Raw genomic sequence first — 6,632 nt, forward strand, 5'->3', positions numbered from 1 at the left:
ATCCACTCTGTTATTCTATGTCTTTTTATAGGGTAATTGAGACCATTGATGTTAAAAGATATTAAAGAATAAAGATTGTTGTTTCCTGTTATTTTTATGTATGTGTGGCTATCTTCTGGGTTTGTTGAAAGATTACTTTCTTGCTTTTTCTATGGTGTAGTTTCCCTCCTTGTCTTGGAGTTTTCCATCTATTATGCTTTGTATGGCTGTATTTGTGGAAAGATATTGGGTGTATTTGATTTTGTCATGGAATATCATGGTTTCTCCATGTACTGGCTAGTTTTGTGTGTCAACTTGACACAGGCTGGAGTTAACACAGAGAAAGGAGCTTCAGTTGGGGAAGTGCCTCCATGAGATCCAGCTGTGGGGCATTTTCTCAATTAGTGATTGTCTTAGTCAGGGTTTCTATTCCTGCACAAACATCATGACCAAGAAGCAAGTTGGGGAGGAAAGGGTTTATTGAGCTTACACTTTCACATTGTAGTTGATCACTAAAGGAAGTCAGGACTGGAACTCAAGCAGGTCAGGAAGCAGGAGCTGATGCAGAGGCCATGGAGGGATGTTCCTTACTGGCTTGCTTCCCCTGGCTTGTTCAGCCTGCTCTCTTATAGAACCCAAGAACACCAGCCCAAAGGCAGTACCACCCACAAGGGGCCCTCCCCCTTGATCACTAATTGAGAAAATGCCCCACAGCTGGATCTCATGGAGGCACTTCCCCAACTAAAGCTCCATTCTCTGTGAAAACTCCAACCTGTGTCAAGTTGACACACAAAACTAGCCAGTACAATTGACCCCTTGTCAACTTGACATGCAAACACATCACTATTAAGCCTCAACCCTTACTTTCTTATTTATCCCCAAGATCTAAATTACTTTAATAGTCCCACAGTCTTTACATATTAAAAGTTCAATCACCTTAAAATGTCCAATATCTTTACAATTCAGTCTTTTAAAAATTCAGTCTTTTAACTGTGAGCTCCACTAAAATGCTTTCTTCCTTCAAGAGGGAAACATATCAGGGCACAGTCACAAACAAAAGCAAAACTCAAACTCCAATGATTCAATGTCTGGAATCCAACTCACAATCTTCCAGGCTCCTCCAAGGCCATAAGTCACTTCTTCAGCTCTGCCCTTTGTAGCACACAGCTTGTCTTCTAGGCTCCAGCTACCTATACTCCACTGCTACTGCTGTTCTTGGTGGTCATCGCATGGTACTGGCATCTCCAAAACACTGCTGACTTCTACTGTAATTAGGCTTCACCAATAGCCTCTCATAGACTCTCTTCATGGTGACAAGCCTCTGCTCCTATGCATGACCCCTTGAAGTCCTTGGCCATCAATTGCAACTGAAGCTGCACCTTCACCAATGGCCTTCTGTGGCCTCTCACTGTGCCAAGAGCCTCAGCTGCTCTTCATGACCCCTTCATGCCTTCAAAACTAGTACCATCTGGGTGACTCTTACACAGTACCAAGTCCAGACACAGCACAAAATATAACTGTGGCTATCTCTGGAACACACTCTCTGTGCTCTCAGAAAACACTTCCAAGAAGATTTCATCTCAGTGATGCTGGTCTCTTATTAATCACTGCTAATTTCGTACCTCCAGCTAACCAGCATCAATAGTCCCAGTAACACAAAGGTTTGTTTTAGTGGTTCTGGTATCTTGTTACTCACAGCTGATTCTTCAGCCCCAGCTAACCAAAACCACAGAATCTTCACAATCAAAACATGGCCACTTTAAGAGTCATTAATCTTCCCTCTGAAATTTTACAAGCCAGGCCTCCATCTTCTGCACTGTTCGTAACATTGTCTTCCAAGCTCCTACAGAACTTTCCACAGCTTTTCTAGCTCAAAGTTCCAAAGTCCTTCCGCAATCTTCCCCAAAACATGGTCAGGTTGTCACAGGAATACCCCACTACGCTGGTACCAATTTGTCTTAGTCAGGGTTTCTATTCCTGCACAAACATCATGACCAAGAAGCAAGTTGGGGAGGAAAGGGTTTATTGAGTTTACACTTCCATGTTGCAGTTTATCACTAAAGGAAGTCAGGACTGGAACTCAAGCAGGTCAGGAAGCAGGAGCTGATGCAGAGGCCATGGAGGGATGTTTCTTACTGGCTTGCTTCCCCTGGCTTGTTCAGCCTGCTCTCTTATAGAACCCAAGAGCACCAGCCCAAAGGAAGTACCACCCACAAGGGGCCCTCCCCCTTGATCACTAATTGAGAAAATGCCCCACAGCTGGATCTCATGGAAGCACTTCCCCAACTAAAGCTCCTTTCTCTGTGATAACTCCAGCCTATATCAAGTTGACACACAAAACTAGCCAGTACAGTGATCAAGTGGGGAGGGCCCCTTGTGGGTGGTTCCACCTTTGGGCTGGTGCTCTTTGGTTCTATAAGAGAGCAGGCTGAGCAAGCTAGGGGAAGCAAGCCAGTAAGAAACATCCCTCCATGGCCTCTGCATCAGCTCCTGCTTCCTGACCTGCTTGAGTTCCAGTCCTGACTTCCTTTAGTGATGAACTGCAACGTGGAAGTGTAAGCTCAATAAACCCTTTCCTCCCCAACTTGCTTCTTGGTCATGATGTTTGTGCAGGAATAGAAACCCTGACTAAGACACTCCATCTATGGTAATTAGAGTTTTGCTAGGTATAGTTAGTTCCCTGGGCTTGCATTTGTGTTCTCTTAGGGTCTGTATAATTTCTGCGCAGGATCTTCTAGCTTTCATAGTTTCTGTTGATAGGTCTGCCTTTATATGTTACTTGATCTTTTTCCATTAATGCTTTTAATATTCTTTCTTTGTTTTGTGCATTTGGTGTTTTGACTATTATGTAACAGGAGGAATTTTTTTCTGGCCCAATCTATTTGGAGTTCTGTAGGCTTCTGTGTGTTTATGTGCATCTCTTTCTTTAGGTTAGAAAAGTTTTCTTCTTTTATTTTTTGAAGACATTTATTGGACCTTTAAGTTGTGAATCTTCATTGTCTTCTATATCTATTATCCTTAGGTTTGGTCTTCTCATTGTGTCTTGAATTTCCTGGATGTTTTGGGTTAGGAGCTCTTTGCATTTTTCATTTTCTTGACTGTTGTGTCAATGTTTTCTATGGTATCTTCTGCACCTGAGATTCTCTCTTCTATCTCTTTTATTCTGTTGGTGATGCTTATGTCTGACTCCTGATCTCTTTCCTAGGTTTTCTATTGTGGGTAAAAATGGGCGGGGCCAGCTTACCTGCCATAGAAAAAGCAGAAGGGAGGCTGCCCAGTTATAGCCACCTTGATCTGCCAGTGGGTTAGTGCAGCAGAGAAAATAGGTGGGTGGGGCCCACATAGAGGAAAACGGCTGGGCCAGTGCACCACACCGGGGTAGAGACAGCAGGCACTGAGTACCTCTAGAGAGAGAGGCTACCTAGGTGGGGGTCCATTACAGGTGGCTGGAGGCACTGAGGCCTGTTCCATGCTCCTACACAGTTGTTTTGATAAGAAGAGACAGTCCATAGTTTCAAAGCTTTATTATAGAAAAGTAGAAAGAGAAAAGGAGATAGAGAAGTAAAGAGGGGAAGAAAAGAGAGAGGGATGAGAGCTGGCCATGACCATGTGGAAAGAGGGGAAAGAGAAAGGGGAGAGAGGGGAAAGAGGTGGACAAGATCAAGGACAAGACAGAAAGGCAAGAGAGAGCTAGGAGGATCCAAGAAGACTCCTTTTAAAGTGGCTGGGTTACCTGGCTGTTGCTAGGTAACTGTGGGGTGGAGAAAACCTGACTGAAGCCAGGTTACTGTAGGGTTGGAGTCCAAACAGAATGCTAGGGGCCTGGGGAATGGCCCTACAGGATGGGCACAGGATTTTGGAGTTGAGGGGTCAGGAATCTGGGAGCATGGCTCATTGGTTCTGTCTCTTGTAGAATGTTCTACTGGGTCTCTGGAGTAAGCCTTGCTCAACCAGGCCACAGGCTGCCTTACACAGTCCCACATTCTATATCCCGGGTGGTCTCCCTTTGTAATTTCTTTATTGTTTCTATTTCCAATTTTAGATCCTGGATGGTTTAGTTCAATTCATTCACCTGTTTGGTTGTGTTTTCCTATAATTCTTTAAGGGATTATTGTGCTTCCTCTTTAAGGGCATCTAGCTATTTAACTGTGTTCTCCTGTATTTCTTTAAGGGAGTTATTTATATCATTCTTAAAGTCCTCTATCATCACCATGAGATGTGACTTTAAATCAGAGTTTTGCTTTTCTGGTGTATTAGGGTATCCAGGGCTCACTCTGATGGGAAAACTTGTTTCTGATGATGCCAAGAAACCTTGGTTTCTGTTTCTTATGTTCTTGCCCTTGCCTCTCGCCATCTGGGTATCTCCGGTGTTACCTGCTCTTGCTTTCTCTAATTGTAACTTGTCCCTCCTGTAAACCTGTGTGTCAGTACTCCTGGGAGACCAGTTCTCTCCAGGAGGAATTTAAGTATGGAGAGCTGTGACACAGGGTCAGCTCTGGGGTGCAGACAGAAACCAGAAGGATCCTATCCCCAGCTGTTCCTTGGTTCCTATGTCCTGATGGCTCTGTGAGGGTCACTCTTGGGCCAGGAATTTGAACAGAAATGGCAGTCTTACCTGTACTCACAGGTGTGCTGGCACTCCTAGGAAACCAGCTCTCTCTCAGCAGTATTTGGGTATGAAGTGCTCTGGCACAGGATCAGCTCTGGGAGCTATGGCACAGAATCAGCTCTGGGCACAGAAGGAAATCAGAAGGCTCCTATCCAAGCTGTTCCTTGGTTTCTGTGTTCTGAGGGTTCTGGGTAGGACCCTCTGGGTGAAGTAGTGGTAATTTTCAATTTTTAAAACAAAACAGGCTTTTCTCAAGCAATGAGCTTTTCCCAATAGTACTAATCTTAGTCTTTTTCTAACAGTCTTAGTCTTGGTTTCTCAGAGCAAGCAGAGGTCTCCCTAGAGACCCAGGGGTCACCACTGCCTGTGCTCAGCCTTTGAGAGATCTTCAGGCCTGCCAGCCTTGGATACATGGAAGTTAGGCCAGGCTGGACTATATAATAACCTGTCTCAAAAGCAACAAAACTTAATTTTCAAAATCTCTCAACCTCCTCTTAGCTCCAGGGCTCTGACTTTCTGGACCAAGCATTTCTTATGAAGTTAAACTCTGAAATTCAGTATAAATCAGACAAGAATGTCACCTGCCAGTGACAGCAGTCAATTCCATGGAACTTGCACCTGGTCATGTGTGTTTAGTTACAAAGCCAAATAATAGATCAAGTGCTGCCACAGGTATATCTTATGTATGTGATAGAATTAGGTGTCACTCAATATTTCAGAAGAGCAACTCAAGGAAACCATTTAATAATTTTTCTGACCTAGTAAGAGTCACACTCACTCTTAACTTCCATAATTTTGAGTTTAGGAACTTTTTTTTTTAAATGACTTTGAAACTGGGTAATAAAGACAGGAAATTTGAAAAATAGTAAGCTGTTTGGTTTTCTACATTTTGAGTCAAATATTAGCAAAATAAAATTTTACATACTCAGTTGACATGACAGAATAACCACAACTATTAAGAGGTCAAGAATACTAAGATGTCAGAGGTGAAGGGGGGGAGGGAATCTGTGAGGGAGGAACTGCGAGGAGGGGGCTGCGATCAGGATGTGAAATGAATAAAAAATAAAATTAATGGGAAAAAAGGATATGGGAGGAAATGGAGTAAAGGACCTGGCTGATGCATGCAGAGAAGACAAGAAGAGGGTGAGACCTGTGGGTGCACAGCTATTGTCCAGGAGGCTAAGGTACAATGGTCACAAGTTCAGGACCAGCCTTAGCTGCATAGTCAGTTCTATTCTAGCACTCACTACCATGTCTCAGAAAGCCCCATAATCCCTCTTCCCTCCCCCTGTTCCCCCATCCACCCCTTCCCACTTCCCTGCTCTTGTTTTGCCCCATACTGATGCACTGAGCCTTTCCAGAACCAGGGGCCACTCCCCCGGTCTTCTTGGACATCATTTAATATGTGGATTATGTCTCGGGTATTCCAAGTTTCTAGGCTAATATCCACTTATCAGTGAGTGCATTCCATGATTGATCTTTTATTTATTTGATATATTCTTTATATTTCAAATGATTTCCCCTTTCCTGGTTCCGCACTCCCCGAAAGTCCCATAAGCCCTTTCCCTCCCCCTGTTCCCCAATCCATCCCTTTCCCTTCCCTGTCCTGGTATTCCCCTACACTGCTGCACTGAGCCTTTCTGGAACCAGGGGAATCTCCTTCCTTCTTCTTGTGCTATATGTATATTTGATATGTGAATTGTGTTTTAGTTATTCCAAGCTTCTAGGCTAATACACACTTATCAGTGAGTACATACCATGAGTATTCTTTTGTGATTGGGTTACCTCACTTAGAATGATATTCTCCAGTTCCATCCATTTGTCTAAGAATTTCATGAATTCATTGTTTTTAATGGCTGAATAGTACTCCATTGTGTATATATACCACATTTTCTGTATATGATTGATCTTTTGAGACTGGGTTACCTCACTTAGGATGATGTTCTCCAGCTCCATCCACTTGTCTAAGAATTTCATGAATTCATTGTTTCTAATGGCTGAATAGTACTCCATTGTGTAAATATACCACATTTTTTTGTATCCA

The sequence above is a fragment of the Apodemus sylvaticus genome, chromosome 2, assembly GCF_947179515.1.
Source record: "Apodemus sylvaticus chromosome 2, mApoSyl1.1, whole genome shotgun sequence".
Lineage (NCBI taxonomy): Eukaryota > Metazoa > Chordata > Mammalia > Rodentia > Muridae > Apodemus > Apodemus sylvaticus.